Source organism: Taudactylus pleione, unplaced genomic scaffold, assembly GCF_031769625.1.
Source record: "Taudactylus pleione unplaced genomic scaffold, aTauple2 ptg000032l, whole genome shotgun sequence".
Classification (NCBI taxonomy): domain Eukaryota; kingdom Metazoa; phylum Chordata; class Amphibia; order Anura; family Myobatrachidae; genus Taudactylus; species Taudactylus pleione.
The window spans coordinates 47823261-47843083 of record NW_028284434.1 but is presented as its reverse complement, the minus strand read 5'-3'; the positions used below and the strand labels follow the sequence as shown (position 1 = coordinate 47843083).

At 41.8% G+C, this 19823-nt stretch overlaps 1 pseudogene; it reads right to left on the bottom strand.

The window, feature by feature from the left end:
- Nucleotides 1-260: 260 nt before the first annotated feature.
- On the bottom strand, nucleotides 261-18302 carry LOC148539076 (uncharacterized; annotated as a pseudogene).
- Nucleotides 18303-19823: the final 1521 nt, after the last annotated feature.

Sequence of the window (19823 nt, the reverse complement as noted above, 5' to 3'; positions counted from 1 at the left end):
AGAAACTTTAACAATATGATCAGGAGCTGCACAGTAGAGGCAAAGCTTGTTCTGGAATTGGCGGGTTCACTCAGCCAAAGTCAAACGAGACCGGTTGACCTGCATAGGTTACTCTTTAGTTGGTGCAGGAGAGAACATGCAGTTGGTGAAAATCGATCCTTGACATGATCTTCGCGCCCTTTACTAGCCTGCCGTTCTCTGTGGCCCAAGTAATTCTTAATACATAAAGATATTACATCAGATAAGGACTCCGGAACATCTCAAGAAGCTAACTCATCCTGCATTCTCTCGGACAATCTATAAAGAAATGCTACCCTAAGCGCCTCATCATTCCACTTTAACTCAGAAGCAATCATCTGAAATGGAACCACGTACTGGCCCACTGTACGTGTCCCTTGTCGAACTCGTAGGAGATCAGAGAAAGCCGAGGGAGTCTGGCCTGGCTCACCGAAGATTCTTTTGAAAGAACAAATCAAATTTTCATAATTGGAGATGAGAGGATCAGCTCACTCCCATAATGGAGAGACCCAATCCAAGGCAGTTCTGGAAAGTAAGGAGTTAATGTATGGCACCTTTGACCTTGGAGTGGAAAAATTTTGGGGCAGGCACTCGAACTGTATCTCGCACTGATTGATGAAGCCCCATCAGCATTTGGGGTTTCCATCAAAGCGCTCAGGAGAGGCCAAGTGTAGACGAGACTTGAGTTACTACTACTTGAGGAGTAACTGTAGCAGATCCAGAGAGAACAGGAAGTATAGTGGCCAAAGTCGACTGAATGGAAAGTAATTGACCAGAGAGTTCTTGGAGATATTGAGCCACTTGATTTGTGTTGCCTCCTGATTCTCGATGTGAAAACTTATAACGCCCCTGCACCCTCAGATCCTATGGCTTCCATAGGGCTTGTACAAACTGTCATGTTCGGGCTACGGTGGTCCCCTAGAGGGGGTTAGAAGATGTGGACCCAGGTTGATATAGGAATAAAAGGCGAGAGGCCTGAATAAGTACCTTCCTCATTCACCTGTACCAGATGTTGGCTAGACCTGACCAAAGGCGTGGAGTCTAACTTACTGGGAGGTGTTCACCAGTGACCCCTCCAAAGGGTATTTGGGCTTAAGCTGCACCCAGCAAGCCGGTCGCGGCCCTTTGGTCGGGTATCCGGCACAAGTGGGAAATGGAAGAACACTATCACAGGGAAAGAACAGGAGAATGATACTGGAAGTTTTGTACTTGGGTAATGTACCCAGGAGAATGGCACTAGGAGTTTGTCACTGGATAACGTACTAAGACCCTGATTCAGAGCAGCTATGCAAGCGCTTTGCTCTCGCAAGCAGCTCGATGTTTATGCACTGTGCATGCGCTGCGTCCGGCGTGCGCAAGCCCCGCTGAGCGACTGAAGTTCAGTGGCTATGGGGCTCGCAAAAAGACGGGGCAGCTGTCGATGGTGAGTGACAGCTCACCCCATTTTGTGGGCGGGTACAACCCTTAGGAACGCCTGGCGTTTGTTGCGAGGTCTTACTGACATCACTACTGATGTCAGTAGTGGACTTCCTGCTCTATTAGAGCAGGAAGTCCACTCGGCCTTGCGGAAGCCTAGACCTTACCGTAAGGTCTTGTCGCAGGCCAATGGTTGCGATAATCACGATGGTCTCCTGGCCACTCGCACAAGCTGTGGGTGGTCTCCCACAGCTTCGCGAGCGGCCGGGGGAACAAAAATAAAATGCCCACAATCCCAGCCAGCGGCCAGCGGCAGCGAGCGGGTCTGAATCAGGGCCTAAGTACACATGCTGTGGCTTCAGACGCAGAACTGGCATAGGAGATGACACTAGGAGTTTGCACTTGATTAACAAGCGGGTCGATGGTGGCTCAGTGCGCACTCGATGGTGGCTCAGAACTTCACTCGCTCCGGTGCTCGTAACAAAGCGGGGTGGCTGTTGATGTTGATAGACAGCTCGCCCCGTTTTGTAGGCGGGTAGGGGGGTGGCTGCACAAACGGAGGCGTTCCCGAAGGAACGCCTGCCATTTGTGGGCGGCCCTACTGACATCACTCGTGATGTCAGCAGTGGACTTAATGCTCTATTAGAGCAGGAAGTCCACTCGGCATTGCGAGTGCTGAGACCCAGTAATCGCGACCATGGCCAGGCCACTCGCATAAGCTGTGGGTGGTCACCCACAGCTGTGCGAGCGGCCTGGAGGCTGGAAAAAAAAAAAAAGAACGCCCTGATTCAGAGCGAGCTCTCGTAAACAGCGAGCGCCTCTGAATCAGGCCCTAAGTACACATGCTGTGGCTTCAGATGCAGAACTGGCACAGAAGATGACATTTTGGAGATAGTACTCAGATAACGAACTAAGGACCTGATTCAGACACGCTCGCTAGGCTGCATTTGCATGCAGCCAGCCGATGATTTGCAATCTGCGCATGCGTACGCATAGCAATGTTTGTGCGCGAACCACTGCAAGAGATTGGGAAGCATTCACTCGCAGCGCATAGATTGCCCAACAAAGTGAGTGACAGGAGAAGCCATTTGCGGGTGGTGACAGAGGCTGGCCATTAAAAACGGGGGAGTGAAGGTACGAATGCAGGCGTGCCTGAGCGTCTTAACGCTGTTTCAGAGCCATGCATAATTAAGAGGCAGTGTCATAGTACACGTCACCTGGCTGGATTTTACACTGAAGTGCTCGCAGTGCTTGCGGCAGGGTATGGTCAACCTCAAGCGCAGCGATCGCTTCTGATGTTACCCGATGTACCCATGGTTGCACACACTTCCTGGAGATGACGTGCGCAAGTGGGCATCTTGTGGGCGCCTGCATACACAAAGTGATCACACGCTAAGAGATAGTGTGCGTGCTAATGCCTTGGCATGCGATCGCCCTGCTTACGCAAATTTGCACACGCTATGGTTTCAGGTGCAGAACTGGGAGAAAGGAGCTTGAACCTGGAACGCTGCAACAGCAAGTATACACTGGAAGTAACAACGTTGTACAGGCAACTTCCTGTTGTCTGGGGCCCGGCTAAATACCATAAGGTAGCAGTCCATTGGAGGATGGTGTCAGCTGACAGCAACCAATGCTACCGTTGGGTAAAGGGTAATAAGGTGATGTAGACTGTCATGGCTGCACCCATGACAGTAAGCGCAGGAACCAAATCACGGAGCGAGCACATGGATGTCCTAGCAGACCCCAAGTATAATCCTCAGCGCGTCACTCACCGCCGCACCTGGCATCTGACTGCTCGAGAGGTTAGGGAAAGCTGGTGCTGAGGCGAGTAATGGTTGATCCTGTGCGCTCGCAAGTGGCTCGATGGTTTGCGAATGCACATGTGTGTGCGTGCACAAACTACTCCGGCTAAATACCATAAGGTAGCAGTCCATTGGAGGATGGTGTCAGCTGACAGCAACCAATGCTACCGCTCGCACCTGACGATCAACCCGCTCGCTCACCCAGCTAAGACAGCCCAGTGAAATGAGTGACAGGAGAGGCCGTTTGTGGGTGGTAACAGGGGCAGGACACTAATAACGGGGGTGTGGAGGTGCAAACTCAGGCATGCCTCTGTGTTTCAACGCCGTTTTTAAGACATGCATAATTAACAGGCAGCGTCATAGTACACGTCACATGTCTGTTTTTTACACTGAAGTCCTCGCAGTGCTTGCGGCAGGGTAAAGCAACCACAAGCGCTGCGATCGCTACCGATGGTGCTCGATGCACCAATGTTTTAATACACTTCCTGGAGATGACGAGTGCTAGTGGGTGTCTCTACATACGCTAATGGGTGTCTGCATACACAGAGCGGTCGCCTGCACAGCTAAAGTGGGTGTGCTTGTGCCTTAGCGAGCGATCGCTTCCCATGCCGTCACTTTGGCAAATTTGCATACCCTGGATGCGAGCGATCGCATCTAGCGAGCGGGTCTGAATGAGGTCCTAAATCCCCTGATTAGGGTTCTATCTGTTCATTCAGGCTAATCTCTTGAACCACTGGACGGATTTTGATTGGATTTTCACAATTCTATACAGCATTGGTCAAGGAAGGTTTAGATGTATGAACCATTCATCTGCGAAAATAGGGAGCTGCAGTGACGATTTTAGTGAAGCAAGTCACAGAAAATAAATCTTGCACCAATCAGCTGTATATGAGCTGGCCAGGATGCTGAAACTGCAAGAAAGGATCAGAAACTGAGGCTTAGAATGAAGCATCACACAAGACACTATTGTGGTGCTGTATGAGTGACTGACTGCCACTGCTGCAGGACTGGGGGCTGCACTCTGATTGGCTCTCTAAGTAAGGGAGAGTCAATAAGAGATAGCAATGTGCCCAATTGCTTAGCCACAGCCTAGAGAGGAGAGAGTCAGGGACTGAGCAGGGTCACATCTGAGTCAGACAGAGAGTGCGAGACAGTCTCCAATGAACCAATGAGGATGCCCTGATGCAGACAAAGTAGCCAGATGTTTGACACCATTTGATGGTGGAAAACATCGGACCACCTCCATTAAATGGTAAAAACACTAGCATTAGAACAAAAACATTGAAGGTTAGTAACCATTGAATTCTGATGTCCATACCTACGCTGAACCTACAGGCAGACTCTGGCCACCACTCCTCCACCGTGAAGTGCTCCCTCTGCTGCATGATGTTCCTGCTCAGCCACATGCTTTAGGTAAGCAGGAGGCACCTCCCATGGAAGTCAGCGCTGTTCTCGGACAGGGGCACCATGGCAAACGAAGCTCAACAGGAACCCCAGTGTGACAGAGTGGGTCTATCCCACATTCTGAGGAAAGGGTTGAGTTCCCTGTAGCCAGGGAGGAACAACACCCTCACCTCAATTAAGTCCAGCTAAGGTATAAAAACATGGTAAGTTTAGTTAGTGGAAATGTGAGAGAAAGGTTGCACCTTTAGCAGCTCTCTCTATACTGGACAATCTGAACCATGACTGTGCTGGTAATACTCTGCTCATTTGAACTGCTGTCTCATGTAAGCCGAATTATTGTTCCTGAACTGTGTTTACCTTATGTAAGAAGTCATTATTCTGACCTCAAGCCTGGAATAAAAAGCTTACTTCTTTGCATCATCTCAGTCTCCCAATGGTTGTCTAAGCTTACCCGTTACACCCAGAAAATAGAGGGTACATTTTCCTAAGAGGACATTGCTCATCGCTATGTTCGGTAGCTGGGGAGGGGTGTGGAAAAATATGCACAGGTGCCCCAGCCCTTTGGACATGTTGCTGATAATGCTTACGGTAGCTGCCATACAAATCTCTCATCCATGATCCTCCTGCCTTCCCAGCACATCGCAGTGGCCAGGCCCCAGCCAGCTGCAGGGAAGCAGCATTGGGGGTTGTAGTGCTACTGGTGAGATGCAGGGGGCAGGAGTGAGAAGCATGGGGTGTGGTGAGATGCAGGGGCTGTGGTGACAAGGTGTGGGTTGTTATAAGATGCAGGGGGCTGTGGAAAGATGAAGTTACTCCCATGCAAAGCCGGGGCGGGTCGCTAGTTGCTTATCTAATTTTCTTCTGATATTGTTATATCTTTTGTCATCACGGGATGCAGTTAAGATACCGGCGGTAGAAATCCTGGCACCTTGTCCCCCCAAACCCTATTTTAGGGGTGCCTAATTCTAACCTCCCCCTAGTGACTATCCCTAACCTCCCCCAGGGGTGCCTAAACCTAACCCTCCCTCCCACACCCTAAACCTAACCATCCATGGGGGGGTTGCCTTCACCCCTAGCCTATCACTAACCTTCCCCGGGGGGGTGCCTAACCCTAAGTCCCCCCGGGGGTCCCTAAACCTAACACCCCCATCCCCGAGCTAAGTGTAATACTTACCCCGTCAGCTACGATCGGGATGTCGGGGGTCGGGATTTTGGCGTCGGGCTTATCATAGGCATCAGTATTTCTAAGCCTATGTTAAATCCCTTGCCAGGATTACACTGTCCCAGTTCTCATAACTACATACCATTATTAGTTTACTGCAAATCTGTGTTCAGTGTTTACCTACCTATATTGTATTATTGCATTTTTCCAACTTGATACATTAATCTCCACCATATCACTCTTATTGGAGATACATTTATTTTAAGTCACTACTACAGGTTACCGCCCTACAAGTTACATTGTAATACATTTTCCATGGGGCTTTTACCCTTTACCTGGAGTGTGTGTTGTCTTTAGTCAGTTAGAAGCCTGTTTATGAAGATAGAGTGGAGGGGCACAGATATACCTGTAGGGGTACTCAGCAGAACCAATCTAATGATTGGGAAAAACTTGTTATGGCAACCAAACTTCACGCAGGAACCAGCATCAGACAGGGGCAGCCTAGGGTTTACTTAATGAGACAATTTGCCAAAAATGTATATTCATTCTTGTGTGATTGATATAAATATTTCTCACTAGGACAAACTGGATTTTGCCTTTAATAAACTTGTTACCACAAAAAAAATAGCAAAAATTAAAAATGTTGCCAAAACACATTTCATTGTTTAAACTGGCCTGTGTCAGATTCAACAGTACAAAACAGCAGCTATGGTACTTAGAAATTATTTTAAAGTGTTGACAATTACCATACTGCACCTTAGGTCTATATGGGGCACAATATAATGTCTGCTGGAGATAAATTACTTAGAATTTATGACTTAAGCCGAATCCGATGCAAATGCTATTAACGTAAGCATACTGAGAAGGAAATTTAAATTGGCAAAGAATGTGACCTTCCTAGGACAACCTAGGACAAGCATGTAGTTTTTGTATAAGTAATAAAACACACAAGACACGCAAAAGAATATTGAAGATAGGTAACAAGCCACTGAAAGTACCAGACACACTATAAACAATGTATGGGTTATGCAGGCTCTGTGAAAACCTTAAATTTAAGTACAAATTCCTTTAATTTCAGGGTGTATATAGACATATATTTTCCATATGCTGACCTCTATGATGGGTCATGTGACTGAAGAATCTTGAACAAGTTAATTTACTATTTAACTTCATATTCATTTACCAACCACCTTGATACTACGTTCCATCTACACTAGAAGACACTCCACTTACCCTCACTATCTAATTATTTATTTATTGTGTCTCACCACTTAGAGCTTCCACTCACTTATAGGGTGAGGAGTGTTTTTTTGGTGTTTTTTTTTATTAGATTTATATTCATGTAAAACTATACACTTTTGATTTATTTGTGTGAATTGAATACCTGTGCGCATTATTTTGAAATCATAATAAAGCACATCAATGTTTCAGTCCTAAACAGGGACCTTTGTCAAGATAATGGGCCCTGTTTATAGGACCAAAATATTGATGTGCCTTATTATGCTCTCAATTTGAATAAACCCTGCTAATTTTGCAGGTCTGCTGCGTTGAGTGCACCCCTGATTTATGCTTTTGTATGGTTGGAGTCCTTGGACCCTTTTGGGTAGTCACCCCAGCAAGATGGTGATTTTATTTTTACGTGAGTGTGGACTATATATATATAGCTTGGTGTTGGACCGGCACTCTGTGTGAATGTCCCGTTGCCTGCTGGAAAATTGATATGCTTGGTTGATATGTGTTCACCCACCGGGGTGTGGAACACTGCACGGCACTACAAGTCTTAGAAAAATATTAAGTTTATTCACGATGTTTCGAAGTGTGTAACCTCGTCCTCAGGTAAAGAATATAGACAGTGACAAACAAATCAATCCTACCTTATATCTCCTGTTTCCAAGTGTAGCTCGATCCAACTGGCCAACCGGGCACCCGACTCCGGCGTGCGCCTAGTGATGACATCCATAACTCGTGGGTGATGGTTGCCAGGCAACAGCGTAGTTTGTTCACGGCATCCGGCGGCTGTGGGAAAGAGTGATAAAAACAAATGAAATGAAAAAGGTGTTCCAAGTATAGACGCAGTAGTCAAAGTAAGTATAGCATGATACAATTAAGGGTTTATCACTCAATAGAATTTAAATTAAAATATATTCATATTGGTCTAAACAAGGAATACCTGCAAACATGGCACATATATACTAATATGACACTATAGAAAAGTCAAAACAATATAAATAAAAAAAAGGGAATAAATAGTAATCAGTGGTTAAAATAAAGTGTTCCAGTAGATGCGCTCATTTAGACCTTTTGGAGCAACTGTGTCCAACTTAAAGATCCAGGACACTTCTCTCTTCAAAAGAGCTTTAGATCGGTCGCCTCACCTAATCGATTCCAGGATATGGTCTATTTTTTTATATCTCAATGTTGTAAGTTGATGACCATATTCCTTAAAGTGCACTGCCACTGGTTATTCCATAGGTTTGCCAGCTAGCGCAGCTTTTATGGGAGACCTGTGGAGTGCCATTCGCTCCTTAAATTTACGGGTAGTCATGCCCAGATAGTACTTGCCGCAGGGGCAAATAATGACATAGATGACAAATCGAGTGTCACAAGTTAACACATGCTGAATGTGAAACATCTTTCCCGTATGAGGATGTTTAAAGGTAGCTTCGGAGGTAAGATAATTGCAAGTCACACAATTAGGACATTTGTAGCAGCCCGGCGGTTTTCTGCTTATTCCTGGTGTATCTACAATGTTCCTGCCCATAATATCAGTTTTAACCAAAAAGTCTCGCAGATTTCGGCCACGTCTGTAGCAAACCATAGGTCTGATGAAATGATAGGCCATAAAGCATTACTGGCCTTTGGTATTACTGTACTTGAAGTATTAAACGTAGTTATCCAGAGAAAGGACCGTTCAGTCTTATTATTATTATTATTATTATTATTGACTGGTACCAATATTTCTTCTCTCTTTTTCTGTAAAACTGATTCCTTAATTTCCAAAAGAGTTGTCAGTCTGAAGCCCCTCTCATGGAATTTTGATACAATGAGGTGAAGTTGTGATGATACAGTAGTTCCTCTTTAATACTACATATTCCCGCCACTCTTAATATTTGTGAGAGTGGAAGGCCTCTCTATAAAGAGGGTGAGTGGCGACTACTGTACTGAAGCAAAGTATTTCTGTCTGTCTCTTTGTAGTAAATCATAGTGGAGATTTGTTTGTTAGACAAAAAGACCTTAACGTCCAAGAAGTTTATGCTTGAATCACTCCATAAGAAGGTGAATTTTATGGGAGAAGGCAATTCATTGATTTGGTTCATCATTTATCATCAAATAATTGAGGGTCCCCATTCCACAGCAAGAATAGGTCATCTATGAATCGGCAAAAAAATATAATGTGCTGGCGATATTGTGGCGAAAAAAGTAAATGTTTCTCTTGTTTAAACATAAAGATGTTTGCGTAAGATGGTGCCACCGCTGAGCCCATTGCGCATCCAGATACCTGTAAATAGAATGACCCATCAAATAAAAAATTATTTCTCAGCAAAAGCAGCTTCAATAATTGTAAATATAAATCCTTATTAAACCAAAAATTATCTGGAATATTTGACAAGAATTCGTTCATAGCATCCAATCCCAATGAATGGGGAATGGATGTATATAAGCTTGAAACATCCATGGTGCACATAATGGTATTCTCTTGTAACTGTGTAATCATCTGTATATGGTAAAGGAAATCTGTGGTATCTTTAAGGTAAGTCACTTGTGTAACTATGTGCGGTTGCATTAACGCATCCAATAGTTGTGATATGGGCTGGTATAGACTGCCTCTGGCTGAGATTATAGGTAAACCGGGGGGATGAGTAGAGTTCTTATGAATCTTGGGCACGTTATACAAAACTGGTACTATAGGAGTTTTCTGTAGAAGCGTTTCAAAGGTTTTACAATCAATGGTGCCTGAATCTAGTGCTTGCTGTAAAATTTCCATTAGTTCCCGTTGGAACCTACTAGTGGGATCTGAAGGTAATTTAATATATACACGTTCATCAGCTAGTTGACTCATTATTTCAGCTCTATACTCACTTAAATCCTGGAGAACTATAGCTCCTCCCTTGTCTGCAGGTCTTATAACTACAGATTTGTCCTCTTTTAATGATTTTAATGCTTTACGTTCATTTTTTGACAAATTTGATGGAGGTATCGGTGCTGCTTGTGTGTATTTGTTAATAGATTCATCCAGTAATCTTGTATAGGTTTTAATGGCCGCGTTTTGTGAAGAAGGGTCAAACGTTGAATGTGATTTGGTTTGTATACATTTTAATAAAGGGCTTGTTATTGGTTTGCATTGTTTATGTTGAAAGTGTTCCTTTAAATGTAACTTTCTGTTCATGCAGTGAAGATCCACCTGCCATTCAAATGGATTATGTAGTGTGGTAGGAACAAAAGATAAGCCCTTGTTAAGGACTTTTATTTCCTCTATTTCCTACTTGATAAATTGAAAATGAAATCTTCTTTTTGGCAGGTGCTCTTGTATTACCTTTCGTTTTGTGCCCCCCCTGCGGGTTATTTTCCTTTTGTGTCTATGCCCCATCTGGTAATCATACCTAAAGGGGGCCCAGCTGAGATAGATGGCTCAACAGAGTCGGCTACAGTGAAATCGCTGTCACTAAATGTTGATTGATCTGTTTGTTTCTTAGAGGCTCTTGTTGTTTTATTGCCATGATTGTTGGTACCGTTGGTGAAATCCCGGTTCAGTGCCTGTAAGCCACCCATAGACTTTATTCTCATTTTATTTAGTCTTGATGGACAGTGATGCATTTAGATTTCTTAAATATCAATATTTTATCACTCTATCCCACAGCCGCCGAGTGCCGTGAACTAGCTACGCTGTTGCCTGGCAACCATCACCCACGAGTTATGGACATCATCACTAGGTGCCACTCGTCGGGAGCATGCCAGAGTCCGGTGCCTGGCTGGCCGGTTGGATCGAGCTACACTTGGAAACAGGGGATATAAGGTGATTTATTAGTTTGTCACCGTCTGTATTCTTCACCTTATTGTCTAACAAACAAATCTCCACTACGATTCACTACAAAGAGACAGACAGAAATACTTTGCTTCAGTACAGTAGTCACCACTGCGAGACCTTTTGATTAAAACTGATATTACGGGCAGGAACATTGTGGATACACCAGGAATAAGCAGAAAACCGCCGGGCTGCTACAGATGCCCTGATTGTGTGACTTGCAATTATCTTACCTCCGAAGCTACCTTTAAACATCCTCATACGGGAAAGATGTTTCACATTCAGCATGTATTAACTTGTGACACTCGATTTGTCATCTATGTCATTATTTGCCCCTGTGGCAAGTACTATGTGGGCATGACTACCCGTAAATTTAAGGAGCGAATGGCACACCACAGGCCTGCCGTAAAAGCTGCGCTAGTTGGCAAACCTATTGACTAACCAGTGGCAGTGCACTTTAAGGAATATGGTCATCGACTTACAACATTGAGATATAAAATAATAGACCATATCCTGGAATCGATTAGGGGGGGGGGGGGGGGGCGACCGATCTAAAGCTCTTTTGAAGAGAGAAGCGTCCTTTAAGTTGGACACATTTGCTCCAAACGGTCAAAATGAGCGCATCTTCTGGAACACTTTATTATAACCACTGATTACTATTTATTCCCTTTTTTTTATTTATACTGTTTTGACTTTTCTATGGTGTCATATTAGTATATACGTGCCATGTTTGCAGGTATTCCTTGTTTAGACCAATATGAATATCTTTTCATTTAATTCTATTGGGTGATAAACCCTTAATTGTATCATGCTATACTTACTTTGACTACTGTATCTACCTTTTTAATTTCATTTGTTTTTATCACTCTATCCCACAGCCGCCGGGTGCCGTGAACTAACTACGCTGTTGCCTGGCAACCATCACCCACGAGTTATGGATGTCATCATTAGGCGCCGCTCGATGGGAGCACACCGGAGTCCGGTGCCCGGTCAGATCGAGCTATACTTGGAACTTGGAGACAGGGGATATTAGGTAGGATTTATTTGTTTGTCACTGTCTGTATTCTTCACCTGAGGACGAGGTTACGCACCTCGAAATGTCGTGAATAAACGTCATATTTTTCTAAGACCTGTAGTGCCGCGCAGTGTTGCACACCCCGGTGGGTGAACACATCAAACAAGTGTGTGTGTATATATATATATATATATATATATATATATATACAGTATATGTCAATGATACACTGTACAATGAGGGTGGGTGCCTCATAGTGCAAAATACATTATTTAATGTTAAAAACAATGGAGCACATATATAGCATAAAACACCTGGTCTCATTTTGTAGCATACAAACAGTTAAAACTGATTGGAGAACCGATAAATCAAATCAAATCAATTTATTGTCACATCCACATAAAATGCTTCAGCGAAAGTGAAATGCAAGGTACTCACAATCAACAATTACATAAAACAGTTTAAAATGTTTAAATTAACTATAGCAGCAAGGAAAAAACTATTCCGCATCCTACTAGTACGACACCTGAGACATCTGAAACGCTTTACAGAAGGCAAAAGAGAGCACAGAGAATGGCAAGGATGGTTATGATCGGCAACCATCTTATTAGCTTTAGAAGCACACCTTTTAATATAAATGTCCTCTAGCCTAGGTAAAGACTGACCAATAATTCTTTCAGCTGCCCTAATCACTCGAGACAACGATCTATACTCCAGACATGTGGAGTTCCCGTACCAAACAGTGATCGAATAAGTTAACAGGCTCTCAATTATACTGCAGTAGAAATTTACCAGCAACGGCCTTGATAATCCATTTACTTTTAATTTTCTAAGAAAGTACAGGCGTTGCTGAGCCTTACCTACCAGTGACGGAACATGCGACGACCAAGACAAGTCTTCCAAGAAATTGATACCAAGAAACATGATAACATGATAAGATAACATGCTTGCAAAGATGGAAATGAAAACCATCTATTTGTTAAATCTTTGTCTCCAAAAGGTTTAAATGTGGAGTTTGAGATTAAATGGTTTTTCTGATCCCTGTTTTAGTACTTCTTTTAATAATTTTTATTTTTTTTCCAGTGTATCTTCCATTTTTAACATGATTATTAATTCTTTTATTTCTTTATTACATGTACACCTGATCAATTTTGAGGATTTCTGATTTATTTATATGAATGAAACTTCACGAATCCATTGTACTATTGGACCATGATTGACAGTCTTAACCTGCATGTGTGACGGGCTCTGAGTAACAAAGGAGAATTCCGTTTGTTTCCTGATGAGAACGTCTTCCCCAGAAAATATTTTCATCTCAAAGAACTGTTATACCGATGCTCCTTGTTCTCGACGAGCCCTACACAGATGGACGCGTATGGCGGAGGTAGCTCCGTCGTGACCACTTCCGGTTCTTTGCGTTCCAAATACAGGAAACCGGCAGTAACGTCTCTGATTTCTTTCATCTACTGGTCCCGTTCTTGGCGCCCAAATGGACTCACAAAAAGGCAATTGTAAATAATGGACTGGATACACTGGATTTGTTTTATATTCTCTTATTGTATGTATTTGTGGCTATGCATTAAGTATTTATTCTGGTACAGTTTTAACCAACTGGAAATGTGATTTTAGTTTAGTTGGAGATATTTTTTAAGTATTGTATCTATATAGTGTAATGTATCCGGGTTTTACTGTGAACAATTCTCATCCATGCTTTGTCATGTGACCAGGAATTTGGGTATATATACCCCATCCTGCTTGGAGTTCTATTACACCCTGAGGAAGGACTTAAAGTCAGAAACGCGTTGAAGTTTGCTACAAAAAAGGACTCTGGAATACCTCTGGATCTGCTCTTTCTTCTGGTTTTTGATAACCTTTTGGACATTTCCATCCACTATACCTGAGAGTGGAGGAGGTGTTTCTTTCCATTGGATCCAGTGAATGTATTTTAATTGTTTTGTTTATTTATCCCATTTTTCTTCTTGATTTGCTAGTTGCACTTGGTTCTTGGAACCACTTTTTTCTAATATATTAAACATCTTTTAATTTATCTATGCTAGAAAATGCTTTTTGGTATACAGTATTATGTCCTCAATGAAGAAAAAAAGATACCTTTATGTGAACGTCTATACCTGTTCCCAGGAGAGTTCCAACACTTAAGGGTTCTGAATGGGGAACGTGTGAAAATGATTTTGCATACCTATTAATGGAATCGCAAGAGAAAGATACCTTTATGTGAATGCATTGTTTAGTCAAGAGGTGAGCCCTAAAAGGAAGACACCAGACAACTATTGTTTTTATTATAGTATAGCATAATTTGCTGTGTACTTTCTTCTTTCTTTACTTCTGAGTGACAGCACTCACCAAGGCGGATATCTATTTACTATCACAGAAGACAGCGCTTTTGGAACTACCCATTTGTTTTATTGTATTAACATATATAGATCATGCCTGTACCTCAAATAAAACTGTGTGGGCTAGAATCCCATAAGGCATATCTGCTCCTACCACTTCTACCGCAGGGCACTTACACATGCTGTCGCCTGTCGGTAACAAGCCACACCCGGTAACAGCACCTTAGTATGGAATGCAAGGACGGAGCCAAGCTGGTGTACAAGTACGTCACAGTGTTCCAATTCTAACGCGTTTCATCAGGGACTTTCTTCAGAGGGATGGGCTCTGTGATGTAGGAAGTTCCATTTATACCTGATAGACCAATCAGCAATAATAAAAAAAATATATTCAACAACGTCTCTCTTTACTTATTTTCTTCAATACCTCGGTATATAAAGTACTACAATCTAGCTAGATGAAATAGTAGCTTTTTAGCATAATTTTATGTATAGATTATCATTACGATGGGACATTTCCTGGTCATTAACCTTGCTAATACCAAGTACTAGTCAAAGTTACCGAACTGTACAATATCTAATTATGGTATAGGATGGTGTGGAGAATGTTTCACTATATACACACACTGACAAATATTTATTAATTTTATATAAATTACTATATTCTGTGAGCTAAACAACACACAGTGATCCTTTGTTTTAAATTCACATTTTCAATCTATTAACACATCTATGTAAGTGTTTCTATGTATACTGTATTTTAGTTATATTTCCCTGGATACATTTTATTGTGAATTATTAAAGGTTATGTTTTATATTTAAGATGTGCACCATACAAGACAATCCTTTTTCTTACTTCTTGTTTTTTATTTATACTTTCAAAGAAAATAAGATAGAATATCTAGATCTGGTGTTCGATGCTACCAACTTTAGGAGCACCAATAAAATTGAGATGTACACATTTATCAAGAAGGTTGATAGCCATAGCTATTTGGACTTTCATAGTTGTCATCTATCACAATGGAAGACAAATATTCCCTATTCCCAATTCTCCAGATTGCAGAGAAACTGTTCCACTATAGAACGTTTTAAAGAACAGGCTAATATATATCAAATTAGATTTGAGGAATGTGGTTATCTCTCTGGTTTCATTGAGACTTCTATAATGAAAGCAAGAAGTAGAGATAGGAATGAACTTTTGAACTATAGAGTAAAGAGTAAAAATAAATATTTTTGTCCCTTTGTACAGTTTAATAGTCAGGAGAAAGAAATTACAAAAACATTGCCATGTTCTAAGATCTGATCCAGTGTTTTGTGATCATCTTCCTAAACAACCCGATATTATATACAAAATGTTAAATCTGTCATATCCAAAAGTTGTTTAGAACCACATTCCATATTGTCTGTCTTTTTTAGCCTTGTAGGTACTCGAAATGTCCTGACATCAAGGAAACATTCATGTTTCAACATTTCAATTCTGCCACAAAAAGAGAAAGAATAATGAAAGATAATTTTGAGCACCTATGAGACTAAAAAAGGCAAACAATATTGAATGTGGTGTCCTTCAGCCCAATAAACAATACTGTACACCTACTTTTGGGCCTCCCTGTATGCTGGTAATTAAATTCAGGTGTGTTGGGGTGACGAAGCTTCCTATCCCTGGATCATGGTATGAGAAACGCTGCTCCTATTTTATTAATTTTCCTTACAGCCGGCTGGGAAGATAAGGAAACTCAACACACTTGTGATGAATTCCACTTAGCTCTCCGAGGTACATCCCCTTTGAGCCGTCTTTTATAAGTTCAGAAAACTGCTGTCACAAACATTTGCCAAAAATGGTTTGACAGAAAAGAATACATATGATTGGTTTAACAAGTACATAGTATGTGTCAATGCATCTTTCAGTTTGTTGTTTTTTTCACAGTGTCCAGACTTAAGCTGGCCACACACCAGGCCAACTTACATCCAACCAGCCAACTTGTTGATTGGTTGGAATGAAAGTCTGGTAATGTATGGGAGTAAATGATGATCAGCAATTGGCTCCTAAATGCCAGAAAACAGATGAAAATGGTCGTTTAGACAAGTTTGTTAAATGTTTGATCTAAACTATTTGTTCAAGCAACAGTTTTGGTCCATTTTCCAGCGTTTGGGAGCAAATTGCTGATGGTATTCCTTACCAGATTTTCATTCCAACTAATCAACTAGTTGGCTGGTTGGACAGATAATCTTTAGATGTGTGGCCAGCTTTAGTATCCTATTCTGGGATTCTTCAGCTGCTGCTCTCCTTCAGCTGCTTGTTCAATACAATCTCATGATATTTGTGTAAAGGAAAATGGCTTTTTCTCATAAATACCGATGAATCATACAGTATGTTTTAAATAAACACTATAAATAATTATAGACTCTCACAATCCCCTCTTTTTATTAAAACATACTATCTTTCCCTTATTGGAGTCATGGCTTTCATAGTAACTATATTACTTCCATAGTCACCCTATGCAAGTAGATGCAAGCATCATTCATCACTAGAATACCAAGAATCCCGGCGCATCTTTCCCTAGAAAGAGGGGTTTCTTCCAACATCAGTACTACAGAAAACACATTTCTTCTCAGGTGTGATCAATGAAATTCATTCACACGCTGAACACTTTTCCCACACGGAGGCACTCTTCTTATGTGTGACAAAGAGAGTCCCTACCGTTGCAGATGCCTTATTTACCATTTTCTGATACTTATAAGATAGATAGCAATTCCACAGAATGAGCAAAATTAATACAATGATTATAATGATTACTGGGTGAATGTGACCACTAAACATCCTTTTGACTGAAGGTGAGTTACCTGTGAACACATCCCACCAATGGTGCTGTAAATTATCTTTTAATTGTGTTGCTACTTCCACCAATTTCTCTGCTTCTACAACTGTCTGTATTTGTACATGATGGGCAGAATAGTTTACTTTCTGTAAGTGGTGAGCAAGTTTTATTGTATTATTAATGGCATTAATGATACTTTGGAGATTAACTGTAAGGTTATGGGAAGGTATCTCAGTCACCTGAAATTCAAACTGTACATCTTCTTGTCTCTTCGCAAAGAACACATAAGTAGTGTTCTTCCACCTGAGGTGTGTAATGTTAAATAAGCATCCAGAAAAAGGATTTGGTAAATTATAGAGGGTAGTTGTATTCATACCATATGTGACTAGGCATACAACCTGAGGCTCTACCTCTATAAACATATCCACCTCTTTATTATGCAATTCCCAGTTGCATACACTGGTTGGGTGTTCTAACTTACAAGGCTTATATAGCTGTGTTTGCTGAGGACATACTAATCCATCATCGATATCAGTACATAGGGATAAGTCATGTGTCCTATTACTGGTGTCTATGTGTGTACCTCTCATCTGGGGAGTCCACAATTGAGTGCCTCCAGTAGTTGTCCACAAGGGGACTGATAAGATGAATTACTTACACATAACCTGTTTCTGTGTGAAATTATACACATGAACTTCACCCGTGCAAAAGTTGTCAGTACACAAAATCTTCTTTCCCCGAATTTGTATCCATAACAAAGAAGATATATTAAACATCCTTCTGTATACTTGTTCGTTACCTGTCATTAACTGTGTTTGTGCTTTACCCTTTTGCATATTTTGATGCATGGTTCTGAGAGAACATTCAGTCCAATTAAACAGTTCAGAAAATTTTGTTGACAGGTAAAGTGTGTTAAACAATGTGATATTGAACACCTGTAAATATTAATTATCCCAAGATATACTGGCCTGTAATGGGGTAAATACTGTAGGCATCCATGTAGCTTGCATTGTAACTAATCTTCTCATATCTTCTCCTGCATTACTCATTTTGCTGGCTAAATTTTCTATATCTATACTATTAAGTAACCCTATACCTGTACTTGATGCTCCTAGCAATGTTTCATACCATTCTCTCTTTTGTCTGCTATAGCATTTTGGATCTGGGGGGAAAGAAATATTAAATCTTAATATAGTGATTTGTCTTTGGGTACCCACATTTACACAAGTGGAGGGAACTTTAACTAGTGAGTCATTCCTTATAGTGGGCTTGCTATTTAGGATGTACATCCTTGTCATTATTACTGAATTATATGGTAATTGCATAGCATTGGTGCAAGCTAGTACTACATCTCTTTCTATAGTTGTTGGGCTTCCTATGGGTATACCAGGGTCTGTACTATTGACACACTGAATACCCAATGCCCATGTTTTCTTAAATCCTTTAGAGCCCGTGAACTTATCAGTACCACACTTAATTTTTATTCCACTTATGATAGTAATATTATCATGCTCCCTTGGTGCCCAGTAGAGATGCCTTATATTATATTGTCCCAAACTTTTTACATATATCGAACCTCCTGACCAGGTTACATTAAATCTGTGTAACTGGTAAGCCTGGTTACCATAGACTACCCTAGAGTACTCTATTTGTCCTCCTGTTGTCCCCTGGCGTGTGTGCAATACCCTTAGACTAAGTATAGCCAACATTATCACACAAAAAGGATTCATGATGGTGGTTCAAACTTGACCGTCAACTTCTTGCAATGTGAGGTATGTATCCACGTGCTCTTTCCTGAAATTTTCACTGAAGTTGGTGTAGTCAACAGAACCTGATATGGACCATCAAATCTTGGCTCCAGAGACTTTCTGATGTGTCTCTTAGGGTATACCCAATCGCCCTGTTCCAATGAATGTACACCAGGTACTGCTTCTGGGTCTGGAAGGGAGGAGAAAACTAAAGAATGGATGTTATTCACTTGATTACACAGAGTAGCTACATAGTCTATTAAATCTGCATGATTGTGCTGCTACTGTTGGGGGGAACTAACTTAGGAGGTCTTAAGAATAGTATCTCATAAGGTGACAGCTTATGTTTCTTACTGGGGGTGGTTCTAACTGAATATAAAGCTATGGACAGACAGTCCACCCATGTCTTGCCTGTCTGTGCCATGATCTTTTGTATCTTTAGTTTGAGGGTACCATTTAGTATCTACATGCCCACTGGCCAGTTAGAGAAGAGGTCTGTACAAACGAGGGCGTACTCATATTTACCCACCCTAGGCAACTGAATATAGTCTATCTGCAGTCTCTGAAATGGGTATAATGGCTTTGGTGTATGTCTTTGTGGTACTCTTACTGTCTGTCCTGGATTGTGTTTCCCACACACCTGGCATGATGCTACGTATGCTGTAGCTGCTGCATTAAAGCCTAGTGCTATCCAGTGCTGGAGCACCGTGTTTACCATGGCCTCCTTTGAATTATGCACTGGACCGTGGGCCAGCTGGGTCATCAGGGGATATAAGGCCCTCGGGAGGCACCACCTGATGGCTTTAGCCCAATTCATATTAACACAAGTGGCCTCTCTTTTCGCCTTCTATGGCTTGTTCTTGAAACTGGTGTAAAGCCTGTATGTCCAAGGGGTCTTTCTTTGTGTCTGTTTCTATACCATAGAGGGCTGGGATAGCTAACAGGGCAGCTTGCTTAGCCGCAGCATCTGCTTTGGCATTCCCCTTGGCCTCAGCTGTTTTCTCCTTGGTGTGTGCTTGCACCTTTAAAATGGCTACTCTACTTGGAAGCTGTAAAGCTGCAAATAACAAT